This window comes from Filicampus tigris, chromosome 2 (genome assembly GCF_054856515.1).
Source record: "Filicampus tigris isolate MCC_2025a chromosome 2, RoL_Ftig_1.0, whole genome shotgun sequence".
Taxonomy (NCBI): Eukaryota; Metazoa; Chordata; class Actinopteri; order Syngnathiformes; family Syngnathidae; genus Filicampus; species Filicampus tigris.
Window position 1 is genome coordinate 36,113,235 of NC_141218.1, and position 27,680 is coordinate 36,140,914.

The 27,680-nt window shown below is 42.1% G+C and overlaps 1 long non-coding RNA gene across 2 annotated transcripts in view; it reads left to right on the forward strand.

The window, feature by feature from the left end:
• LOC147152228 (uncharacterized) overlaps positions 1-10,825 on the forward strand; it is a 45,283-nt gene extending 34,458 nt beyond the window's left edge. The window contains exons 2-4 of one of the 2 annotated variants that reach the window (XR_015085866.1): positions 9,914-10,027; positions 10,117-10,214; positions 10,677-10,825. This is a non-coding gene — a long non-coding RNA (uncharacterized LOC147152228). Of the gene's footprint in view, positions 1-9,913; positions 10,028-10,116; positions 10,654-10,676 lie in introns of those variants that run through there. The other variant, XR_015085865.1, reaches the window with a different exon arrangement.
• The last annotated feature ends 16,855 nt before the right edge of the window (positions 10,826-27,680 follow it).

Consider the following 27,680-nt stretch of genomic DNA (forward strand, 5'->3'; position numbering starts at 1 on the left):
TAATATTTTGAGATCACAATAATCTTACAATTTACAACTACAATAAAACAAACGAACACACATAAATAAAATACTTTGTTCAGATATTGTGCAGTTTTGGTGTCACAGGCAGCCGCGCATGCCGGCGGCCTCCTTACACATCAAGTGCTGTCAAACGTCTCTGAGGAAGGCGAATGCTGATCACCGAAATTGCACAAGGTCTGAAGAAAGATGTGAAAAACTTTGATTTCATAAGAAGACATGATAGACATATTTGAGACAAATAATATACTGTAACGATTTGGGTTATCTGTGTTGTGACATTTGTGTTTTGCTGTGTTATTGTTGTGTTGTTTCCGAGGTTCCTGAATGTATCGCGCGACTCACCGGATTGGAACGGTGTGTGAGTGAGAGGAGAGAGCAGACGGCGAAGGACCAGAGATCCGTGTGTACTTATGACAGAACTGTTGCACTGTAGTTGGCGTCGACTACGGCCCATATTAGCCATGTTGGAATAATAAAAAAGGGAGATAACTAAGATACGTCTGACGTCGTGTCTTTGGTTAAAATACACTTCAATCATGTATTGTTAGTTCGGGAGTCTGGCCGGACTATATTTGCAAGAGGCGTCAGGAGGAATTACACATTGCGCACCCCATGCACAACCGGTCCCTATGCAAGGTTCCTACTTACATATGTGACCTAATACTACAAATTGGACACCTAATTTATTTTCCCAAGCCACACAGAGCCGCATGCGGCTTCGGAGCCGTAGTTGCCGACCCCTGGTCTCATCTTTTCACAATGTTGAATAGCTAGTCCCACAAAAAAAGAGAGAGAGATAATCTACACAGATGAAACTAGGTTTGCTCCCACTAGATGTAGGGCTAAATGTACAAAAGCTTTTTCATACAGTATAGGTGTTGAGCAGGAAGCGATTTATTTTTTATGTTTGTATATATTTTTTTATCCTCGCTATGATACATTGCAGGCAATTCCTGATGACAATAGACAGATCCTAGTCAGTCAAGAGAGGATCTGCCTGGGGTGAACCGCTACAGTTAATACACAATTGTTAGATGTCAAATAAAATCTAATTTTGCGGTTGGCATGATGTTTTCATGGGTGATTTGGCATTCCGTACAAACAACAGTTTCATATTGTACTGTATCCATCCATCTGAAGTTTGCAAATCATGCACTGGCGTAACTGGGCTGTATTCCACATGGGTTTTGAGGTTAAAGGGGCCTGACGTTATACACACGAATAGAGGATAGTAAAAAGCCCAAAAAGTGACGAATAAGTAAGCCAGGAATAGACCATGACAGTGATTAGAACTGCAATAGCTGCCTTGTTTTATTGCCATCCATTCCCACCCTTTCCCCTGACACTATACAAACAGGAACATTTAATTAATAAATAAGCGACATTCATAACCACCATAACATGGTAACCACAACACGTAAATAACATTTTCCCAACACAACCCCGATATAAATAAATCCACAAAATAAAATTATAATAAAATAATTTAAGGTGTCATAACACTCCAATGGTGGGCATATCAAAACTTTCCCAATACAATCCACAAAAGAAAACTTGGCTCCAATAAACAACTCAAGGTGCCATTGCCCCACCAGGCATAGAAATCTTCAGTAAACATAAAAGTGCAGCTGCATGACAGCAAAAAGGATTATTGGAGAAATACAAAATCAATGAGTTCGGAAGTTGATCAGACCTACATTTCATATACAGTACTACCAATTCCCAGCTAAAAAACAAGAAGTTTGCAATTCCTCCTTCAAAGTAAAAGTCTCCTTTTTTCAAACATCTCCTTCAAGGGCGTTTGTCGTATCGGCTTCAAACAAGCACACGAGAGAGAGTGAACCCTTCTGATTAAAAGTTGGTGAAAAAAAAAATCTTAATTGTCCAGATTTGGATTTCATGAGGCAGACAACAGTGCTCGTTTACCTGCTGTGGCCGTACTGATGCTCGGAGCCGTGTCGTCCCTGGCCTGGCTGCTCGCACCATGACAGAAGAGAGCTGTCAGTTTGGCGCATTTGTATGGGCTGATATTTGTGCCACTGGAAACTGAATCTGAATATTTTTTAATTTGAATCTGAATTTGATGTTTTTTTGTTTGGAACTGTATCCCAATAAACTTGAAACTGAATTTAAGACTGTAAAGTGCGTTTTTAATTCCACAAAAAAAAAAAGTGCACCTCACTAAAAATCCAGTGCTGCATATGCTCAGATTCAGTTAGACGAATAAAAATCCAAACCTCATTGACAGACATACGGGAACTTTAGGCTGAGCAATCGAGTGCAGGTACAAAGATCTCCTCTTTGGCCAATCAGCACCTTTGTTTTGTAAACCGCATCATTAGTATGGCCATTTTGCATTACCATGGATGATGCTGGGATGAATACGGTAAATGTGTTTCAACAATATCTTGCCTGTTTTTATTGATATAGCTGTTTTTTGCAGCGTCGTTTCCTCAGCAAGAAACACTGACTAGTGGTTACCCATTTAAAGCTTAAATCTTAACATCTAACAGCATTAAAATCCATGCTTGTAAATTATTTAAAACCAACATAAAATTAAAAAATATGATTGCAACTTGCTTGTGTAGACATATTAATCCATGCTTGTAAATGATTTAAAACCAACATAAAATTAAAAAATATGATTGCAACTTGTGTATTATAGGTGTATCTCAACTATTCATTGAATTGATTTTGCAGAACATTGTGATTCAGAGGTGCTTGGCCAGGCTGAAAGAACGAATTCAATGTGCCCTCAACTACAACCCACCTGATATTGACTATTTGGACTAAATAGTGACCCAAGAGAGGACTTTCATGAATGCTATGGAAAATCTATCGCTATCTAGTGGTATTCATGAAGCCATAGAACATATGAGCAACTTGTTTGACGTGTGGAATAGACCTCCCCCCTCAAATTCGGTGGTTAGGAGCACAGGTTCCAATGGATGTTTTAAACTCCAGGTCACAGAGGACCACATCCAAAGGCTCTTTCGTCTTGGTCTTCCTGCCACGTGTAGCAGATGTTCTTGAAGTGTCAAGAATTTAGAAGGAGCCTTTATTCCACCATGACTGATGATGCCCCTATACTGTATAGCATTTCTTATAATCCATAATTTGGGGGTTTGGAATACATTTTTCATAGCATCAAATCCCATAACTATTGTTCGTACAACTCATGTGTTATCCACTCACTAGATCATGTACCTCAATGCTGCCTCCAACAACATAGCGAGTACTGCACTTCTTTTTTGTATGGATGGTGTCACAGGTGCGGCGTAGAGGACCCAAATGCAGGAGGCAAAAATTGTGTGCAATATAAAGTATTTAACTAATTAATTTAAAACAAAAAAGCAAACAAGGTGCTGCGTAGTGATGGGACGAGACACACTGGTGCATCAACACTGTGCCGAGATCTCAAGTGTGAAACCCTGTATTGGTGCTCGTAACGCCTTAACAAAAAATCATGTGACCAATACAGGAAGTATGTCGTTTGGCTGTGCCGTTACAAATTGTGTTTATAAGGAAAACAAACTGTATCGACATGTTGTGGGTTTGTTGGATGGAGATTGAACACTTTGGTTGACAAAATCCCATACATAAATTACATGTTATCTCTAAATTTTATTAGATACATTTGTTATATATTACATGCTCATTTGAGCCTTTACACCCTGGGTGTCAAAGTCAAATGGACGGAGGGCCAAATGCAACATTTTGCGACAAGCCGAGGGCCGGACTGATAGAATGTTCATTGACATTTTTAAAAATGTCCAGATTGGATTGGGTCCTTCGCGCCTGCTGATGATGTCACACTTTATATATCTGTAATATATTTCTTTGCGTCTATGTTTGTACCGCCCGCCCGCCCCCCCAGTTGTGTTATTAGCTTCGGAGTTACTAAATAAAATATAAAATACAGTATATTACTGCTACTTTTGCGAGGCAGCTCGTACTTCACTTCTGTTTGTGTTCTCCTGCCAAACTGGAAACAATTTTCTGGTTGACTCAGGCTGCAAGATTATATGAACTGTGCATAATGTGAAGTAGAATGGAGAGGATCATATGCTTGGTATGATGTCTCCAGCTGACCCTATTTTAGAGTGGCAAGGTATGAATGTGGGTGCTCCTGTCAGAAAACACAGGCCTGTATTCCACTCGACACGTCTATTTATTGTGGTCTGCAATAACACAGACAAAGAATAACCTACATCAACATCATCCAATGCATATCCATTAGTTAACAATTTGCCTAAACATTACAATTCACTATAGTAAGCAATTAAACAGCCAAACAATATATACAACACACATTCACACGTTTCATCACTAGAATAGTTAGCATACTAGCCGAAATAACTAACTAGTGTTCATCAACGTGACATCACTCACGAGAACATATCCAGGCTATTATGTACAGCAGTTACCTGACACGAACCGAAATTATTAAACTCACCTTTTAACATTTACACACAACAACAAACGTGGTGAAACACGGGAAATCTGCAACTACTGAGTTTGCTGGTACAAACAAACTACTAGCTAGCTGTGTCGAAGGAGGAAAAAGAAAAGAAACCGCGTCACTCGCTATCTCACTTAGCACTGGAGGAGCGTTCAATGCCTGCTCACAGTGTGGGACATCTCCGCACTACATCGAAACTCAATGAATTTATCAAATGCCAACAATTACTAATAATAAAACAATGTGAGATTTCTAACATGAAATATTTCTAATAAAGTGTGTTTTACTCCAAATAACCTTTCACCACAATCCGATTCTGAAAGCCACGAAAAGTGAAGTGAAGTTTTCAGTCAGCATGTACAACAGGCATGGGGTGGCAAACATTGATGCAAAGAAATATATTGCAGAAATAGTGTAACGAATTGGGTTATGTGTGTTGTGGTCGAATTTGTGTCTTGCCAAGTTGTGTGTTTCCTAGGTTAATGAATGCATCGCGCAGCTCGCTGGATGGGAGGGCATGCGAGCGAGAGTAGCGGAGGACGAACAATTGCTCTTTTTTGACTGAACGGTTGCCGTACTGTATTGGCGTCGGCTGTGGCTCACAGTAGCCGGTGGGACTAATAAAAACATGATAATTACACTACGTCTGACGGCGTGTACTTTGAAGTCGCTACAATATATTTTAAAGCGTGACGTCTTCGGCAGGCGCAAAGGAAGCGGATCAGATCTGCTACCCACATCGGCTTGCTGCAGACCGGATCTAATGATAAAGCAATATCATCTCAGGGGCCGTAGAAAACCTTCTCGGGCCTTGACTTTGACATATGTGTTTTACACAAACAAGCAGATTTTGAATTCAGCAACAAATGGAGCAAATACAATATACAAAGGTCACATTTTAAGTACAAAACTAGCAATTGAATAAAGATTTAATATTATTTCACAACCCAATGTTGGGTCAGGATGCAAGTTTATCCTTTTTTACATAATGTGACCTGCAATGATATTTGATGTACAGCAGAGGTCAGTGTTGACTGACCAACACAGTATCAATACAGTGTCAACACAGTCTGTGTACTCTGTGTCAATACACTCCATGAGGTATCATCAACCTATCACTAAGTGCTGGGATAATACCAAAACAACAAGGACCAAAACAAACTAAACAAACACTAGGACTAGGACTGGACTGGATTGGACTGGACGAATGACAAACCACAACGAACCAACAAGGACTGAAAGAAACCGGGGAACTACAGACAGACAAGTTGACGATGCAACGAGGAACACCTGACAAGACACAGAGGGTAGGAGCGAGCTGGTTGGCTAACACAAGGGACCGCGATGACAAGCACGGGTGGACTCAATAACTTAACGAGAGACAGACAAAGGAACACAAGGAAAAACCTGAAATTGAAGTCAAAAACCAAACTCAAAATACAGTTATGACAGATGGACTGGAGAGACATGGACATGGAAGTGAGTAGTGTTGCAGAAATTTTATTTTGAATTACATTTATCAAAGTATTTTTTTTTTAACCCTCCTGCGGTATTTGACCATTTCTTGGACATTTCAGATCAAATAATTTTACATCAAAGCCAAAGCATTAAAAAAAAATAACACTAGGGAGCTGAACTTTCACCCAGATGGTCAGAACATGCCGAAGTTCAAAATGGCACCATGCCGTCATTTTTAAAATTAGTCCTGCATGAGTTAGCTGGTTTCATAATTTTTTACCTACGCAGTACGTATTTTGCCATTTTTGGTCCCATTGACTCCCATTACAAAGCATGATTTTTGACGCACTGTAAACCTGATGTGTTTCGTGCATTTTCAATGATTACCCGATGAAAACATTGTGTGACAGGTATACTAATCCGTGAAAATCTCAAATTGGTGTTTAAAGCGTTAATAGCCTTAATCCACTAGGTGGCGCTAAAGGACAACTAATGATTTTGCTTTGAGATGACGTATGTGATCCTGGCATGAGATTGCATGAGCCGATTTCTTTCGTGTCACCTCTATTTGAGAAAAGACAGTTGTGTGCGTGCACATACAGGAATCTACACTCACGTACACGCGCGTCAACCGTACGCGTGTGTGCAAGTGGATATGTAGCACAAAATGTTTGCAAATGTGCTCGCATTACCTGGCCAATGTCTGCGCTGTCGGAGTGCATTTCCTGCATAAAATAGCTGACAGCGATGCTGTATAATTGAAACGAGGGTGCACGTGCACGCGCACGCAATACTTTCAATTGTGTGCGCGTGCCTGCGTGTGCGTGTCTGTGTGTACGTGTGCGAGCGCGCTTAGATCAAAAAGCTCTGCGCTCTGCAGCGAGAGAAAGTTAACGACATGGCTTGTTGACTGAATCTCAACTCCTATTGGTCGGCTGTTTGAATTTCCGCCGCTCCTATTGGTTCAGGGAATTTTCAATTGTTGTTTATAAGGTTCCGCCCGCGCAGTTTGCACATTTTACTCACCACTCACCAGCACTCAGCATTAGAGATGCCCAGAAAACTATCAGTAGAGGAAGCAACAACAGCTATTTTGGAGGACTACCTCACTGATCCTTCCACAGAACAGGAGGATGTTTCTGATGAGGAAGAGTTTGTGTACAATTCCACATCAGAGGAGGATTCGGACGAGTGCCATGAAAGAGAAGAGGAGATGGAGGAGGAGGACATGGACTACTTGCACAATGAAGTTGAGGAGTAGGAGGAGGAGGAGGAGGATGATGATGATGAGGACATGGACTACTTGCCTGATGAAGTTGAGGAGGAGGACTATGAATCAGATGAAGGACAAAAGGAGGAGGAGGAGGAGGAGGAAAACGACGAGGCCAGAAAATGGAGGTCAAAAAATGGCAAACTCGTGTGGTCACCTACCCACGAGGTGGCCAGACTCTTTGTGCCACCTCCTATACCTCCTCCCGGCCCAACGAGATATGCTATTGCCAGGATCAGCAGCCCAGAGACTGCATTCAACCTGTTTTTCCCTGAAGACATCATTCAACTTGTCGTGAAAATTACAAGTTGAGAAGTTGACAAATGAATGATTCTTCAGGGATACAGAACCATCAAAGGCTGGAGAGAGCTTGCAGCGGGCGAGCTTCGAACTTACCTCGGGCTGCTGATCCTGGCAGGGATGTTCAAAGCCAAGCATGAATCTATACCATGAGCTTGTGGGATAAAAAAAGAGGACGGTCCATCTTTTGGGAGGCAATGTCCCATGGGAGGTTCAGACACATCAACCGCGCATTACGGTTTGATGATAAACTGTGCAGGCCACAGCGCCACCACTACAAGCTGCCCCCCATAAATGACCTATGGTTTATGTGGAACAGCCTGCATTGCAAAATGTTTAACTTGGACCACTCACCAGCACTCAGAGCTATCTTAGTTCTATAATATTCATCTGCTGATGTATGTGTAAATGAACAGCTGGTATCCTTCTGGGGCCGCTGCTCGTTCAAACAATACATTCCATCCAAACCAGCAAAATATGGAATTAAAATATGGACACTTCCTATGTGTGGAATATGGAAATTTACATCGGCAAGCCTGCTGGAAAACAAAGAGAAAAGAATCAATGGATGAGAGTCGTTTTGGGGCTCTGTGACCAAATGGAGGGCCACACGGTCACGACTGATATTTTTTTTTACCTCCTATCCCCAGGCCATGGAGTTGAAAAAAAAAAAAAAAAAAAAGGACTCTGGTGGGAACTGTCCGAAAAAATAAAGCAGAACTTCCTCCACAGCTCCTGAACATTTCCCACAGAGCGCCACTTTCCAGCCTTTTTGCCTTTTCGCCCCACACAACTCTGTTGTCATATGTCCCCAAAAGAAGGAAGAACGTCCTACTTTTGAGCACGAAACACCATGACCCGGAGGTGTTGTTCGAGAGCCCAAAACAAAAGCCAAGGATGACCCTGGATTACAACCACTGCAAAGGGGCTGTTGACATCCTGGACCAGGTAAGCACACATTTGTCATTGTCAAAACTTTCTATCAAAGCTGTCTTGTCATCTGATGTTTTTTTGTGTGTGTGTGCTATTGCAGGCATGCAGCACTTACTCCTGCCGCCGGCGGGTAACAAGGTGGCCCATGTGCCTTTTCCAGCACATGATTGACATTTCTTGTTTCTATGCTTTCGTGTTCTTCACACATGTGGAACAAGAAGAAGCTATACAGGAGGCGGGTCTTCCTAGAGGAAGTGGGTATAGCGCTCATTTACCCGGCGGCTTCACAGCCAGCTGCACAGGGCCCACAGCCGGCCACAGAAAAACATGGCAAAAGGAAACAATGTGGCCTTTACAGTACCCCACTCAAGGCGTCAAATGTGTGCGCAAAATGTGGCATACCTATTTGCACTAAGCACACCAAAACAATGTGTTTTAATTGTTTAAATAAAAAGCGGTTGAATTGTTTAAAAAATGTGTTCGAATTGTTGAAAAAAAAATAGTTCCAACTAAAAAAAATTATTCTAATTGTTCAGTGATTGGGCGGCACGGTGGTCGACTGGTTAGCACATCTGCCTCACAGTTCAGAAGTCGTGGGTTTGATCCCGGCTCCGGCCTCGCCGTGTGGAGTTTGCATGTTCTCCCCGTGCCTGCGTGGGTTTCCTCCGGGTATTCCGGTTTCCTCCCACATCCCAAAAACATGCATGGTAAGTTGATTGGACACTCTAAATTGTTCCTAGGTGTGATTGTTAGTGCGGTTGTTTGTTTGTCTCTGTGTGCCCTGCGATTGGCTGGCAACCAATTCAGGGTGTCCCCGGCCTCCTGCCCGAAGACAGCTGGGATAGGCTCCAGCACGCCCCGCGACCCTTGTGAGGATAAGCGGTATCGCTAATGGATGGATGGATGTTCAGTGATTGTTATTGTTAGTTCTTAGTTCAGTTGTTGTTCGTGTTCATTTGATTTATATAAATTCTTTTCTAAATTCTTCATAGTTGTGTTGTTTTTTTTATCATTTCATGGTTCAATTACCTTATAAACATTTCCACTTAAATTTTAAACTATAGATTTAAAAAATTAATTAAAAATATTCATAAATTACTTGGTTCTCACAACATGGCACTGCTGTTAGTGTCCATAGAGGCCATTAATAAATAAATAAAAACTATATATGTATAGATAGGTCTGGTGCCACTGAGCATTTTGAGTGGTTGAAAGTGAAAAAATACTCAGAAATTACTTAGTTGTCACAATACCGCGAGAGGGGTAAAAAAAAAAAAAACTGAGGCAGAAGGGTTTAAGCATGACAAATTGTCATCTTTTAATTCAACTTGAAATCAGCTCGATTAATCCAGTGGTGCATTTAGTTTTCATGACCCTGCGTGAGTAAATGAATCCAGTATTTCAGTAAAGGCTTTTCTATGGATTCATTTGTATGAATTGTAATTTTGATATTTGATGTGTTACAGGGTTAAGAAGTGACCAGGGTGTTGAAAATGTTAGCATTGCCCAGGCTATGAAAGCGGCATAGGACGTGAAATCATAATCAAAATCATAAATGGAAAAAGTGTGCACAACCAGAGGTGAATAAATAAATAAAAAACTGTTGTTTGGATATCCCTTTGCATCGTTTGATTGACTCATGGGGATTTGTTCTTTGTATGAATTGTAGAATTGAACGTCTGTGGAGGGATGTTTGGGCAGGAGTCACAAACATTTATTATGACGTTTTACACAGCCTGGAGGAAGATGGATCCCTGGACATCTCTGGTAATCTTCACCTCTTCTGCGCTCAGTACACCTTTCTTCCCAGACTCAAAGCTGATTTTTCAGCCAAGTTTTCTGCTAGCTGGAATGATCATCCTTTGAGGACAGAGGGCTACCTTTCCCCAAACCAGCTGTGCGAGCTTGGGATCCTGCAGCACCCCATTAGAGAGCCAGAGATATCTGAGGAAAATGTTGCACTTGAGTAATAATGTCCTGCCTCTCAAAATGATTTTTTTTCCATTTACATATTGATAAAACTGTTTTCCTTTCATTTGGGGGAATCCTAATTGAGGATATTGACTGGTAGAGCTCTGTGTCGGGATTAGGATATGACTGCATATGTTTGACAGGAAGCCGAATTGTGTTGGTACACGTGCTAACACGAGGATTACAGTTACTGCCCAAACTGTAAATCATACGTGTGCAGGAGTTCTTCAGATATTTTGAAGTTCCTCTTCTCTTCAGGTTGAAGAGGAATGTGTCCCTATCCTGTAATCCACTGCAGGAATGCGCTCGGGGAGAGGTGACTTGTAGATTCACCCACCTCTGGACGTTCACCTTTTCAGAGACAGATGAATAAAATAAGTATGTGAATAAAATAGACATTGTTTAACTCCACACTCTAAAAACCGTTTGGGTCAAAAATGGACCGATCCACAATTTATCCCCCACCTTCTTTTTATTATATTTGAACAAAACAACAGATGTGGTACATGTATGTGCTGGTTAGACCTGGGCTTGATGAGCAGTAGATCATCTAGTCAGCTTGATTAAAAAGAAAAAAAAATCCCTTCATTGGTCCCTGAGAGAGGTATTTATTTATTTATTTTTACTCCATGCTACGCACATACCCCAGAAACGCACTTGCATACGTATTAACACATGGATTACCAATGGAAAGATGGCAGAGGTGTGCATGAAGGATAACCACAACCAGAAAGGGAAGGCATACTGTAACCGTAGTCTCCACTTACAGTATATGTACAGTTGAACAATTTTGAAATTTGTTTAGAATATTGAGGATCAATGTCAAAGTGTTTTCTGAAAGTTAAAATATGTTGTCGTGTTTCCATGGTTTTTGTTCACTTCACTGTGGTAGAACGAGAATTGCTAAACTTTGATTATTGTAGCACTAGACATTTCTGCAGCAGTCTCTCGATGTCACAGTCGCAAAAGTGGCCAGCCAAAATCTCTTAGTTGCTATTATTCCTGGGAGAAAAGTAAGACATCCACCTTCTTTTGGTCTGTGAGCTCACAACTCTGCTTTATTTTGCACATGCTCAGAACAACATTCTCGCGCACGCAGGCATGCACGTCCGCCTATTGCCAAATGTAAATGATATTTAACATGGCTTTGCAAGTAATATTAACAAATATACTCAACAATTCTGTTTGTATGTCAGTGAGGAGACAATAGCAGCTATGTTAATAGCAGACAGAACGTAGCTCAACAATGTATTACACAGCACATTACTGTGTGCAGATGTTATTTGTAATTAAGACACAAATTACATATTTCCCTCACTTTATTGGACTATACTTAATGGTGTCTTGTATTCTTCCGAATTCACAATTTCAAATTCAATTGTAACACATTTTTCATGTGTCCCTATCAATTTATTGACAGCATATTTTTTGGGACGCTTTTTGATAAAAATGCTGACAAACATTTACTGGATTGTATGCTAACAGTTTGATTTTAGAACGAAAGTAGTATCCATCCTTTATCTATTCATCTATCCACTTATTCTGGGTCGCAGGGGCTGCAGCTTTTGCAAGGAAGCCCAGACTTCCGTCTCCACAGTCATTTCATCGAGCGCTTATTGAATTTTGAGTGCAACGCGACACCCAAATTGCATTATGAGGACACCGACATCGATACCCCAACCTTACTTTGAAACCCTACTAGAAAGCCGTAACTCCTACTTAAAAACGTGAGGTCACATTCTGATTTAATTTTTGTCTGTGTTTTGTGATTTAATAAGAACCAGCTGCTCCTTGTAGTATGCCCACTAGCTGCCCCTGATATCCTTCCCACTGAATAGAATGGGAACTAGCGACCCCTGGTACCCTACCCATTCATTTTAATGGGAACCAGCCACCACTGATATGCTGCCTGAATAGTTTCACTTGAGTGGGAACCAGCTGCCCCTAGTAGCATGCCCATTTATTTAGTCTGACTCAATTTGAATGTCCCAATATAGTAGGTGTCCTCATAATATAATGTTTTTATACAGGGCTGGGCATTCCACCTAGCCATTGGACCAGTCCATCTATCCATCTATGAGGGATGTCCATTTTGCCGGCAATAAACGGGAAATAAAAAATAAAAAAGTTGGATTAAGCATGAATGGATGTGGATTTTCGCTCGTCTGTGTAATCGTCTACAACCTGACATTGATAATTATTGTTTCATTCGATGCAGGTAGGTTTGCTGCTTGATTCAGACATGTTTTTGGTCAGATAGTGGGTCCTAATAGCGTGATGTCACAACAAGCGGGTCACAATTTAGGCCCAATCCCAATACCCACACTTGCACCTTACGGTCTTAACTAAAGTGCACACATAGTCGAAGTGCATGAAGGGTCCGAGGGTGCAGATTACAAGTGTACAAAAATTGCAGGAATTGGGACACTGCGTGTGATGACTTTTGCCCCTGCATCACCGTGCATGGCGGCACGGGTTGTTGTTTTGTCCATTTTTAATTTTAAAATTATATTAAAATGTCAGTAAAGTAGTAGTAAAGTAAAACTCGGGCTCGGTCTTCCAGTCGATGGGAGCTACGGCTCCATTATTTGGACTATTTACGGCTCCTGCACGATATGCCAGCGCATATGCTTGGAAAGAACAGAGCCCTTGTTAGGGCCCCCATAGCAAACAAAAAGCTGAGCAGAAGTTTGAATGCCTGCAGTAGCATCAACGTAAAATCGCAAAGCCCTCACAGGGCACAAGAGCTCCGGCATGACCCCACCATCCCCCAATGGAAGTGCGTATCGTGCGAGCCGCAAAGGGTGGTCGAAACGGCAACCAGTCAACACCTTGGGAATAAAGGCGGCATTCGGCCACTGGGTGACACCGGCACCATCCGGGTGCCACCGCAGGCATGCAGGGCTGACTGACAGTGCATGCAACTCACCAACGCACTTCGCGGAGGCAATAGCGGGAATGAACGCAGTCTTACAAGCAGACGCAGTCGCAAACACCAGCGGCACACACAGGCCGCAGGGCCACAGTGAAGCCAGGCAGACCACGGCGGACCGTGCGAGAGGTCGTAAATCGCCGTAAACCGGCAGTGGGGACGCGAAGACGCTGTCACCGGCAAAGGCAAAAGCTAGATCGTAGCGGGCAGAAGCACGCGGCAACAAGCCGGGAGAGGGGACGCGAAGACGCCGTCACCGGCAAGGGTAACTGTAGCGGGCAGAAGCACGCGCCAACAAGCCGGGAGAGGGGACGCGAAGACGCCGTCACCGGCAAAGGCAAAAGCTAAGCCGTAGCGGGCAGAAGCACGCGCCAACAACCCGGGAGAGGGCACGCAAAGACCACTGGCAAAGGAAAAAGCTAAGCCGTAGCGGGCAGAAGCACGCGCCAACAAGCCGGGAGAGGGGACGCGAAGATGCCGTCACCGGCAAGGGTAACCGTAGCGGGCAGAAGCACGCGCCACCAAGTCGGGAGAGGGGACGTGAACGCGCCGTCACCTGCGAAAGCACAATTCGTAGCCGTAGCAGGCAACAGGACACGCCACCGAGAGGGGACGCTAACGTCGCCAAGGTCGGCAGGGCGAGACAATACACCACAAGCCGCGTGGCCTGGGCGCTAACGCGAGGCTAACCCGACGAAAAAAGAATAGTTAAACCGGGACACACGCGGCAACTAATATGTCGAAAGGGACAAATAAGGGAGTCAATAACCTTACCTTACGGTGGAGGTTAGCGCTCACGACCACTCTGGGTCACAAACAAAGAATGATGCTACAGCGTCGTTAAACAAACAAACACAAACACCGTCGCAGCCTCAGGAGGGCGATCCATGCAGCTCCGACCGACACGGTCACAAGGCTACCAGCGACGGGACGAAGACGTCGAGAGACGAGTCCTTGCTTCCTCAGAGAGAAAAAACGCAGCGGTATGCAAACTGCCACGCAAGAAAAAAAAAGGGAAACGAACCTCTGGTGACACCGCAACTAATACACGCCCAGTGTCATCCAGGTGTCACAAGTGACTAATTTGATATGCATACTCGAACTGCCCATGCGCGAAGGGAATATTCAGTGCTTTAAGCACCGCCCCCTGGCGGCCACATTCGGTTCCGGTTCACAGACTCACCTGAGGAACGACTGTACTTTAATTTTTACCTTCCTATTTTTTTTAGGTCACCTCACGTTTTTATTTCTACTCCGTTTTTACTATTCTATCTTTACAATTTTTGGATGTCAACCTACGGACTTGCTCCTACCCTTGTGCCGAACAGCTAGCATACCACTAGCATACGTACATCAGCAATAGCCTACCCTGGGGCAAGCCTCCCCATCACAGCGACAACTCTGACAGCTTGCTGGAAAAGGCAAACAAAACAATTGCTGACCTAAGAGAGGATGCTCGCCGCCTGTCAGAAGAACTCCGGAGAAGAGAGTCAATCGTCTCTTCGTTCACGACCTGCTTCCCCAAACTCTCTGCCGTCGTCATGAACAGCGTTATCTCTAGCAGGGCCCTGAAAGCAACGGCGACGGCAACGACCCTGATTGACACAGTGAGTTGGGATCCAGCTGCCTGCCCGGGGCCATCCTGCTCAACACCACTGCACGGTGCCACCTGCACTATGAAATATTACATGAACTCAAATCGTACAGTAAAATAGTCAAACAGGCAAGAACTTCTTATTTCTCAAACGTCATCACAGTTAATAAAAGCAACCCCAGATTGCTCTTCTCCACCTTCGATCTCTTAACCAACTCCAATTTTAATAAGTCCTCACAGAGACCAACAGATGCTCTCTGTGAGGACTTTGCAGACCACTTCAGAAGTAAAATTGATGACATCAGGTCCAGTCTTTTAGCCGGTCAAAGCATAAATTTTAGTACACCTGGACAGTCATTTTTACCGGAGAAAACACTGGAAAGTTTTGCCCTGGTTGGACACTTGGTCGAGTTTTCTCCCAGGTAAATCCACCAACCTGCCTTTTAGATCCAATTCCCACATCAATTCATCAAATACATTTTATGGATTTTTTGAGGAACAGATTTTAAATATAGCCAATTGCTCTCTTCAGATGAGTGTCTTCCCCGCCGCCTTTAAAACTTTCTGAAGAAGAGCAATTTGGACCCCAGCGTTTTTAACAGCTACAGACCAGTATCCAACTTACTATTTTTAAGAAAGATTTTAGAAAAACTGGTCTTTCTCCAGTTCAATTATTTTTTAAATACAAACAAAATTTTAGAGAAATATCAATCTGGTTTTAGGATGAACCATAGTACAGAGACAGCCCTTTTAAGTATTTTAAATGATATCAGGTATACTGCAGACATGAAAAAACTCACAGTCTTGGTGCTACTGGACCTAAGCTCCGCTTTTGATACAGTAGATCCCCAAATTTTATTAAACAGACTTAAAAACCTGGTGGGCATCTCCAGTACTGCTTTTAACTGCTTTCATTCCTATCTCACAGACAGAGGTTTCTTCGTAAGCATGGATACTTCAATCAATCAATCAATCACATTTTATTTATATAGCACTTTTCATACATAAAAATGCAACTCAAAGTGCTTTAAAACATTCAAAGCAAAACATAGAATTATCTTCAATCAAAAGAAAAGATAAATTATTTAAAAGTTGTTGAAAGCCAAACTAAAAAGGTGTGTCTTGAGCTTCCTCTTAAAAATATCAACAGTCTCTGCAGACCTGACATCCTCTGGCAGGCTATTCCAAAGGTGAGGACCAAAATGGCTGAATGCAGCCTCGCCATGCATTTTGGTCCTCACCCTTGGAATAAATAAAAGGCCGGCGCCAGAGGACCTCAGGATCCGCGAGGGCTGGTATGATAAAAGCAAATCAGATAAATAAGATGGCCCAAGACCATTAACACATTTATAAACTAATAAAAGTACTTTAAAATCGATCCTGAAACACACAGGGAGCCAATGCAGCAATTTCAAAACTGGCGTAATGTGCTCCCGCCCTCTGGTTCTCGTCAGCACCCGAGCGGCTGAATTCTGCAGTAGTTGCAGTGGTGAAATGCTCTTTTTCGGGAGGCCAGAGAGCAGGGCATTACAGTAATCTAAACGACAGGAAATAAAGGCATGCATCAGCACTTCCGTGTTAGCCTGAGAGAGAAACGGGCGGACTCTGGCGATATTCTTAAGGTGATAAAAACCAATCTTGGTTACATTTTTAATATGAGGAATAAAACTGAGCTCAGAGTCAAAAATGACGCCAAGGTTCTTCACACAGTGTGAGGGATTAAAAATGTGTAGTTTTGGTAAAAGCTTCTCTCTCTGACCTTCGGGACCGATAACTAAAACCTCAGTCTTGTCCTGATTGAGCTGTAGGAAATTATCTGCCATCCATGACTTGATATCTAAAATGCAATTTAAAAGGGTATCAATGGGTCCTGTGTCATCAGGAGACACGGCAATATACAGCTGCGTGTCATCAGCATAGCTGTGAAAGCTGATGCCGTGTCCCCTGATGACATCCCCGAGGGGAAGCATATAAAGATTAAAAAGTAAGGGGCCTAAAATCGAACCTTGAGGAACCCCACATTTAATTTCATGAGTTTTAGAGGAACAAGTATCCATACTTACAAAGAAATATCGGTCTGTGAGATAGGAATAAAACCAGTCAAAAACAGTACCAGAGATGCCCACTAGATTTTTAAGTCTATTTAATAAAATTTGGTGATCTACTGTATCAAAAGCAGCGCTTAGATCCAGTAGCACCAAGACTGTGAGTTTTCTCACGTCTGCAGTGCACCTAATATCATTTAAAATCCTTAAAAGAGCAGTCTCCATACTGTGGTTCATCCTAAAACCAGATTTATAATTCTCCAAATATTATTTGTATTTAAAAAATGATTCAACTGGATGAAAACCATTTTTTTCTAAATTCTTACTTAAAAACGGTAAGTTGGATACAGGTCTGTAATTATTAAAAACGCTCAGGTCAGAATTGCTCTTCTTCAGAAGGGGCTTCACCACCGCCGTTTTAAAGGCAGCAGGGAAGACGCCCGTCTGAAGAGAGCAATTGACTATATTTAAAATTTGTTCCTCAAAAAATCCATAAAATGTCTTAAAAAGAAATGTGGGAATTGGATCCAAAAGGCAGGTTGTTGGGTTTACCTGGGAGAAAACTCTACCAAGTGTCCTTGCATCAACCAGGGCAAAACTTTCCAGTGTTTTCTCCGGTAAAAATGACTGTCCAGGTGTACTAAAATTTATGTTTTGACGGGCTAAAAGACTGGACCTGATGTCATCAATTTTACTTCTGAAGTGGTCTGCAAAGTCCTCACAGAGACTATCTGTTGGTCTCTGTGGAGACTTATTAAAATTGGAGTTGGTTAAGAGATCGAAGGTGGAGAAGAGCAATCTGGGGTTGCTTTTATTAACTGTGATGACGTTTGAGAAATAAGAAGTTCTTGCCTGTTTGACTATTTTACTGTATGATTTGAGTTCACGTAATATTTCATAGTGCAGGTGGCACCGTGCAGTGGTGTTGAGCAGACTGGATCTTATGTCATCGATTTTACTTCTGAAGTGGTCTGCAAAGTCCTCACAGAGAGCGACTGTTGGTCTCTGTGGGGACTTATTAAAATCAGAACTAGTTAAAAGTTCAAAGATGGAGAAGAGAACTCTGGGGTTGTTTTTATTGACTGTAATGAGGTTTGAGAACTAGGAAGATCTTGCCAGTTTGACTGTTTTATTGTTGGATTTCAGTTGTTCGCTTAATATTTCATAGTGTACTGTAAGTTTACTTTTCTCCACCTCCTCTGCACTCCTGCATTTTCTCTTTGATGTTTTGATTGCGGGCGGCACGGTGGTTAGCACGTCCGCCTCACAGTTCAGAGGTCGTTGGTTCGATCCCGGCTCCTGCCTCCCTGTGTGGAGTTTGCATGTTCTCCCCGTGCCTGCGTGGGTTTTCTCCGGGTGCTCCGGTTTCCTCCCACATTCCAAAAACATGCATGGTAAGTTGATTGGACTCTCTAAATTGCCCCTAGGTGTGATTGTGAGAGCGGATGTTTGTCTTTGTGTGCCCTGCGATTGGCTGGTAACCAATTCAGGGTGTCCCCCGCCTACTGCCCGAAGACAGCTGGGATAGGCTCCAACACGCCCCGCGACCCTTGTGAGGAGAAGCGGTATAGATAATGGATGGATGGATGGATGTTTTGATTGTATTGTTTCTCCACGGGGGTACAGTCTTTGTTTTTGTTGCTTTAATTAAAAGTGGAGCTACTGAATCTAATGATGATTTAAGATTCAGGTTAAAATGGTCAACAATAAGATCACAGGGTGCAGGTAAAATGTCAGCAGGAGTACTTTTTAAGATCTCGATAAAATTTGCAGCCACCTCAGAGGATAGGTAACGTTTCTTCACTGTTCTCACCGGGACTACTAGATGGTTAAAGCGATGTTAAAATAGACACAGTAGTGGTCTGACAATGCCAAGTCAACAACAGAGGACACACCAGCAGACAAGCCATAGGTTATGACCAAATCCAGGGTGTGTCCTCTGTTGTGAGTTGGCTGCAAGACGTGCCATTTAAAATCCAAGCAGTTTAAAAGGTTTTAGAAATTCTCTGGATAGTGGGTCCGAGATGTTGTCCACGTGCATATTAAAATCGCCAGTTATTAAAATCCTGTTATAACTGGAATATAAAATGGAATTCTCGGAGAATATAGAATTCTGAAAATTCTGTAATAAAAGAAGTGGAATGATGGGGAGGTCTACAAACGGTAATGCAGAGAATAGGGGGACTGCTAAAAACAAAGGCATGATGTTCAAATGATAAATAGCTGCTAAAAATGATCTCCTTTGATAAAAGAGTATTAATAAAAATTTATGCAGTCCCGTCTCCTCTTTTCCCATCCCTTGTAGAAAATAAAAAGTTAAAATTTGGTGGGCAAGCCTCGGTGAGAGCAACAGGAGCATCTGTACCAAGCCATGTCTCAGATAAAAGAATACCATGTAAATTATTGTCTAAAATCAGGTCGTTTATGATAAAAGTTTTGTTTAAAAGGGAGCGCACGTTCAGCACGGCCAGATTAATTATTGTGCTGGACGTGCGCTCATGGTGGTATGAATGAGCAGTATTAACATATACCAGATTACCACTGTTAAAACCACGTTGTTTGTGTGTGCGAGGGAATCGTCTGCCGGTGATGGCTTCAATGGGAAAGCTGTCCGATAGTGGTAATGATAATGGGGGCCTGCAGTGGGAGCTAGTGAGGGTGGTGGTACTGTGAGCAGCTGGTATTGGCCTGTAGGTGATTGTAGTGGCATTGTCATTGCACTGTTTATGAATAGAAGAAGAAATGTGATTGGTAAACAAGAGTCAGCTGGGATTGGAATTGGTAACGACATGGTGGATGTTAGCGGCTAAAATCTTGCTACCAAGAGAGTTTGGATGAACACCATGCGGCTGGTAAAAAGACGGGCGATTCCAAAATAGGTTAAAATTGTCAATAAAAGCAATGTCTAGGTGGCCACAAGTGCGTAAGAGCCACGTATTCAAGCTTAAAAGGCGGCTGAAGCGTCGACTCCGCGAGACAATGCTGGCAAAATGCCACTCACCCAGACCGACAGACCGCAGGTTCTTAGCAAGGCAAAGAGGGCGTGAAAGTCTCTCTTCGTCTGCTCAGAATGTCGGCGTATTGTCTCGTTCGTCCCCACGTGAATGATGAGCCGGGTTATGGATGATGGCAGAGAGTCAAGAACACCCGGCAGGATGTTAACTATGTCCATGACCTTTGCTCCGGGAAAACAACGGGTGACGGTGCCGGGATAGTGACTATGTCTAATGGTGCTGTCGCCAATTATAACGGTGGTTGGTGGGTGACGTGAGGAGGGAACGCCAAGGGACTCACTGCCGGCGGGAGATTCACGACCCCGCTGTCCAGGATGGCTCCGCCGAGGCCGAGGGATGTCGGTGATGTTGGCCACTGGTGTACCGGGACACCGCGTTATGGCTGGCCTCCATGCTCTATGTTTAGGGTCTGCCCTGGGGGTCTCTTTGGTAGTGGTGCTACCCGTGGCCATGGGCTATCATTCCTCTCGGACGAGCTCCCCTTGGGTACTGATTCCTCATATGGTTTCTCTGTACCTTGCCATGTCGCTTTGTAAGGTTATGTGTGTGTGGGTGTGGGTGTGTGTGTGCTTGTGGGGAGGTGGGGGGGGGGGGTGCGTGTGTGTGTGTGAGTGCAGGTGTACTTGTGGATGTCTGTCATTGCGTATATTGCGAGGAAGGGCTGGAAGGTGGGAGCGGGTTCTCTTTTTATGTTGTATTTTGACGTTTTTAATGTACAGCACTTTGAGTTGCATCCTATGTGTGAAAAATGCTATATATATATAAATAAAATTTGATTGATTGACAACTGAATTTATTGTAGTTATTGTTATCTCCTGACTATTTTTGATATACTTCTTGTTTTATTTTCGTTTTATGCTGTGGCTGTTTAATTTGAATTGCAGTAGTTGTAGTAGCCTGTCTTTGTTTGGATTGTCTTTGTTACTGTAGTAAATTTTTACTGCACTTAATGCTCTACATGTTGACTTGAAATTTGACAAGGTTCTTTTGTGTGAGTGTGACTATTATTAAAGTGCATCTACCTCAAGATATGATGAGACTGACTAATTTCAGCCTTTATTGTGAGCTCCTATTGCCAGGGCAGACCTATGGGTGGGCCTGGGTGTGCACAGGGCCACCCAGATTGACAGACTGCCCACCCAGTGAGATGTTTTGTAAATTATGAAATTATTTTTGAATTTGTGTTTCATTGTGTTTTTTATTGTATTGAATATTAAGAATGGCATAATTGTGGTTGTCTAATGAGGGTCTGAACTTCATATTCAGTTTGTCATTTTATTTGAATATAAGATGTGTCAGGATAGGAGGATTGTGCTCAGTTGGAGAAATATTCAGGCCCACCCTGATTTTTCCAGGCCCACCCATTAGCCACGTTCTCGCTCCGCCCCTGTCCTATTGATATTAATTTCTCAGAGATTTACCTTTTTACTTTGTACCTTTGTGTTGTATTTTTGTAACTGCAGATAATTTCAACTGCAATTCTGTGTTCTGTGTGTTTTATCTGTAGATCTATAATTGTTATTTTGTTACAGTTTATTATATTATATGTTACTGAACAGTTGATAAACTGTTTCCGTCGCGAGCGTCAGCTGCGTCCCACATTGCCCTCCACAAGCATATTCCCTGTCCCACATCTGATGAGTTTGGACCTGGTCACTCTAGGCTGCTGGGATTAGACGTATCAAAATTTAGTGATAGTTGGTCGCAGTTTGTCGTCGGAAACGCTAACGGAAGCCCATTTAAAATCATAGGTGAACCGGCCCATAAGCGAGTACTATTTTTTCGGCAGATAAACAGACGGCGGAAAGGATACTTCGGCTGTAGGCGGAAGCCGATAAATGGACTGCGTATTTTTAGTAAAATGCCCAGCTCTGCTTTTATATACATGCAATGTGCAGAGTGAGTGATGATGAGACCAGATTTGCATTGGAGAATCATCACTGGTGACGGGTTAAGGATCTTTGAGTATGACTCAAAGACCAAATACCAAAGCCTTCAGTGGAAGAGTAATGAGTGCCAAGTGAAATTTATGTTGATCGTATATTGCAATGGGAGGGCATTGTTTACTGCGAACTCTTGCCACAGAGATACACAATCAGCCGTTCTGTCGATGAGGACCTCTTTGTAGACCTTTTTGCTGCATTTGCTTGAGAAGAGGTGAGAGCTGCGGCTGCTTCAACCTGACAACACACCTGCTCACAATATCAATATCGCCAAGCTGTTGCAAACGTCTCTTCTCACCCCACCAGGCTGCATTTGATTTTTTTCATCTTTACCAAACTCAAGGGGGTGGGAGGGAACATCAAGGGTACCCGTTTTAAAGAGATGGAAATGGCCTTAAAAACGGAGCTGCAGTTGATCCTGGAAGAATCCTTCTAGAAGGGCATGAAGGCATGGCAGAGAAGGCTGATAAAGTGTGTTTGACTCGAGGGGGATTACTTCGAAGGCTAAAAGCTGAAGTGTGTACATGATGGAGGAAGACACTTTGCATCATCACTACAGTCATCTCATCAATTTTAATCTGCTTTGAAGGGATCATCAATCACACAATTGCCTGATCCCTGTCTTGAACTGTCTGATCCCCGTCTTGAACTAAGCTAACTGACAATTTTTTTGTGTAATGACTTGATCAGAAGGGAAGTTCCCAGATAATCAAAGACAGGCAAGAACCACCCAGATTACTATCGCTCTATTTTCTATATCATTTGTCATTTATTATTGGTTTTTACTGTAGATGGGCAGGTCTGAATTCAGAGTTGCATGCCTTAAATGTAGTATGTTATTAGCATTGGCCCATCTATTGTGATTTTCAGTATGTTAGCATCAGGCCAATGGACCTTCTCTTAAGACAAGATGATCCACAGCGTTTATGACGTGAAACAGCCAAGGGGAAAGAAACTCTGGAAATACCGTGGGGAAAAAATAAATACTGAGTCCATTAACCTTAAGATGAACTCAGGCAACAGGACTTTGAGAGAACTTTTGTTTTTAAGTATATCACATAAAGTGATGTAGCATACTTTTTCCGTTTACAGGATCTTTAGAGCTATGCTATCTTAATTTACTCAAGTGTTGCAGGTTGTTCATACTGATATTTATCAGTGCCTTTTAATATTTGCAAAATAATATCAGCAGGCGTGGGCATTCTGTCTAACTGACGGACCGATCTGTCTATCCGTCATTGACGGTCGCCTGTTTTGCTGACGTTAGACGATAGACGGGAAACTTAAAAAATAAAGACAGACTAAGCACAGACTGAAGTGGATTTTCGTCCATCTGTGTAAACATCACTAACCTGCTTAAGTCCGAACAGACCTCACAGTCCATTATTGACGGACGACCGTTTTGCTGACGAGAAATGGAAACGCGACCTAGACTGCACTGACTCTATGTGTACAGTAGGTGGCAGTATGCAACAAAGAGAGAATCATGAGTTGGCTGACTAATTAATGAGCTAAGAAGTAATAAAGTAGCTTTGAATACAGAGACCCTTTTACAGAGAAGTTCTTGTGAGTTAAGTTTTACATTTTTATTTTTGGAACGAGTAGGGTTAGGGGGTTATGAAATGGTATTTTGCTGGCCCACACTTCATTTCAGAAGGTGGCAGTAATGCACCAAAAGTTATCCGCTAAAATACAGAAGATGCAAAAGAAAAAAAAATGAGTTCGGAAAAAAAAAAAGAAAAGAAAAAAAATGAATTTGGAAAAAAAAACATTCATTTATTGTAATGGATATTTATTTTGGTTTTTAACAAGGACTAGGAAGCATTTTAATCCACCAGGATTGTACCGTTGGTAACAACGTGACACGGGATTAAGGTTAAGGTAAGCAAAACTTTCAAGTAAAACTTGAGTTGAAGCGTTAAAGAGTTTTAGCGGCAGCAGGCTCCCATTTAACAGTTCAATAGATTGGCTAACCCTAACCCTAACCTACACAGGTGTACTGGAGCCCATTCCAGCTGACTTCAGGGCAGGAGCTTGCGAAGCAAAGTCGATGCCCGGGTTAAAAGGCCGGAAATGATGCCTCCACACAGTTTTTTGTTAAGCGGTGGTGAGGAGTGTTTAGAAGGTGAATTGGGGGTGGGTTGCGGGCTGAGTTTTTACTGCTGTCCCCACAACTCGGTGATCGAATTCACGCCGCCAGTTTGAGGCAATGGCAACTGAGCTAAATGTCCAGGCCTCCCGCTCAGCGCCACACCATATTACAAGGCATGGGAAGTGATTTTGTTTTTTTCCCCCAACCACGCATGTTCGGAAATTCACTCTGAGGCCGTTGCGCTACTCAGAGAGTGTAAGTGTTTGGAGAGGCAGAGCACTCTTCCATGCCGACCCCACCTCACTGTCGGCGTTTTGAGCATGCGTGCAAGCACACTAAGCATTGTAGGACATCTTGATGGAGAAGAAGGAATTTCAGAACACCAGTAGGTTGACGCAAAGAGTCAAAGGCCGAACACAATTACATGATACCCTATGTAAGCTGTAGGGGTAGGCGACATGGGCTAATGAAAAATATCACAATACTTTTTCAAAAAACACGATAATTTGATGATATTCTACAAAATAAATTTTTAAATCTGCACTTGCTTCACAGAAAAATTATGGATGGACAGTGTTTGTGAACAATAGCTCTTGTTTATATTTTAAATTAGTTAATACAGCTTCTGCAAAACTAACGATATTCTACAGCAATATTTAACAATAAAGAACTAAAAATTAGACTTAGATTGATTTTTGGGGATGTTTGTCATTTAAATGTCTCCTATTATTCCATGATGATATGACATATATAATGACATTTTGAGCTTCAGTAAGTACTGATGTACCACTTCTAACTAACTACTAGAGCATTCAGAATAAGAAAAAAGTGTTTACTACAGCAATCAGAATGGGAAAAAATTGTGATATGTGATTTGTGTGAGTGTATTAGTGTCTATCACCCAGGGACGTTGTTATGACAACATCCATTCCCATACATTGGACACTGTATTCGGAATAAAGTTGGATAACAAAACTACAACTTTGTGAAAAGTGCATTTTCCCACTCATTCATCATTGTGATATATAGACTTGTGACTATTCATGTTTGGGTGTTTGCATTAGCTTGGAGCTAGCGGTTGCCTCTGGCTACCATGTGTCTGATCTCCGTTTGCTCATGTGCCAGATTGTTTTTTTTGAAGAGTTGAACAATACTTATGTGTGTACCAGGCCTTACTCATGCCTAGAAATATGTTCATCGATTGGGAGGATTGGAGTGAGGAAGGACTTTTCTCAAAGTCTATGGCCCCTCTATCCCAGCAGGATGGGCCTTCAACGTGTGCAATAAACTATTATTGATTGGCAACATATGTTCACCAAATTACATTTATGTCAATGAGGAGGGGGAAGCTGAGGATTCGTCCCCAGGTAAAATTGACTTAAAGTGGAAGTCAACCCAAACATATTTTTTTCAAGAATATGTTCTATGCAGGCCCACTAGTTGAAACAAGGCATTATGATTAATATTGTGTTTGTGGAATATGAATTACGCAGCAATATCCCCATTTATATCCATCCCATTTTGTCACTTCTGTCGACTGAAAATTACATGACAGTTGCTCAGGTCTCAGATAACGGCCAATGATGGCTCAGAAAACTGGTGAACTGTGATTGGTCATTACCAAAGGCCTGAGGTGTGTGTGTGTGTGTGTGTGTGTGTATGTATATATATATATATATATATATATATATATATATATATATATATATATATATATACACACACACACACACTCACACACCTCGTTACCAAAGGCCTGAGGTGTGTGTATATAAATATATATATATATATATATATATATATATATATATATATATATATATATATATATATATATACACACACACACACACCTCAGGCCTTTGGTAACGACCAATCACAGTCAACCAATCACAGTTCACCAGTTTTCTGCATATATATATATATATATATATATATATATGTATATATATATATATATATATATATATATATATATATAGCTACACACATAGCTACACACACAGCTAGGCTGATCATTGTTGCATTCGATTCAATGCAGCTAAAATGAGGACTAATATCTGTTGATGATAACAAAGTCATGGTATTGGGTGGTAAAATAGTTGTTCAACATAACCAACATAACGGGGCGGGGGGGTGATGATTTTTATGAATAAGGGCAGGGGGTCGCGGCCGGTAGGGTACCCAGGTCAAGGGTGGAGGTCAAGGGTCACGTGCCCAGCTCTGTATATACAGTCTATCTATATACACAGTGTGGGTGTCACAAACGATGTAAAGACTGTTTCTGATATGCAGTAGTGTAGTAAAACAATAACAACAAAAACTAACATTGGTACATATAGTCATTGTAAGTATCTATTGAGAGAGTAAATGTGAATGTGTTCAGTAGAAATTTTTGTGGTGTTGAAGTCAAAACGTCTGATAACAGCACACAAATGAACACTTCATGAGGTAGTTTAGAATTATGTTTGTTTTATTTCCTCTAGTTTCTTTCCAGTTGTCCTATTCTATTGCAGAAGCAGCATGTGAGTGCTAAGAAGCAGACATAAAAGAAAACAATTCTGCTGTTGCAAAAACTTGAGAGGCATCTTATGCATCTGTTCAGCAGGAAAAGCAGACTGAGATCGTTTCCCTTTCATGTTTTTACCACATACATACAGATGCCGTGTGTTTTCATTTCTCCTTGCTTATCACAGTTACACATGCTACATAACCCTACACATGGTTGGGCTGGCTGGGTCACTTCACTTGGTGGGTCATTGAGTTCCCTGGCCTACTTCTCTTGGGGATTTATGAGATATTCAGTGGGACAACACATTTGTTTTGTGTTTCCCAGTAGACCGTAACGCACATTTGGGTTGCACTTTCGCAGTTAACTATCCGTCCATATTCTATACCATTTGTCCTCAATAGGGCTGCGGGTGTTAGGCATGTGGAATAAAATTCAATGACTACAGAGAGCTGAGGTCTCAGTTTTATTCTCTAAGGAGATTACATTGAAGGCAAAAACGTATAATTTGTAGTTGGAGTTTGAAATATATCTTTTTTGACACCAGTTCTGAAACCTTTCTGACACACCTTGTAATACGTCAGACAGTCAGCCTGAAATAGGGATGATACTTTGACAGCCTGTCTTAAATCCAAACCGGAGAATGTTGTGCAGCTTGTGACTGGAGTGTCTGTATGTGTATGACTGCATGGTTGTCTGTGTTTAGAACTCTGTAAATGTGCACACGATCTGTCATTCACTGAAGTCTTAGAAAGTCTGTCAGATGACAGATCTCACTTTGCCTCTTTCGATGTCACTCTAAATTAGGGTGCTGTCTAGCTCACTGTCTTTTTTACTCAAGAACACACAACCCAAGCCTAACACACATGCAAACATGATGTTTGCTTGTTGCTCCAGTAACGCGTTTATATAGGATATAGAATTAGCATATCCGAGCAGTCGCTAAACCTAAACAGGGCAGCTAGTTTGCCAGACCTTTTTCTCTAGTGGAAAGTATCAAAAGTAATGAAAAACCTCAATGTGGTACATTCCTGCTGTTTACTCCAGTATACATACGCTGCTAACACTCATCAATGATCAAACTGGGACACAATTATGTATTTCACACATACCATTTCAGCTCCACTGTGCCA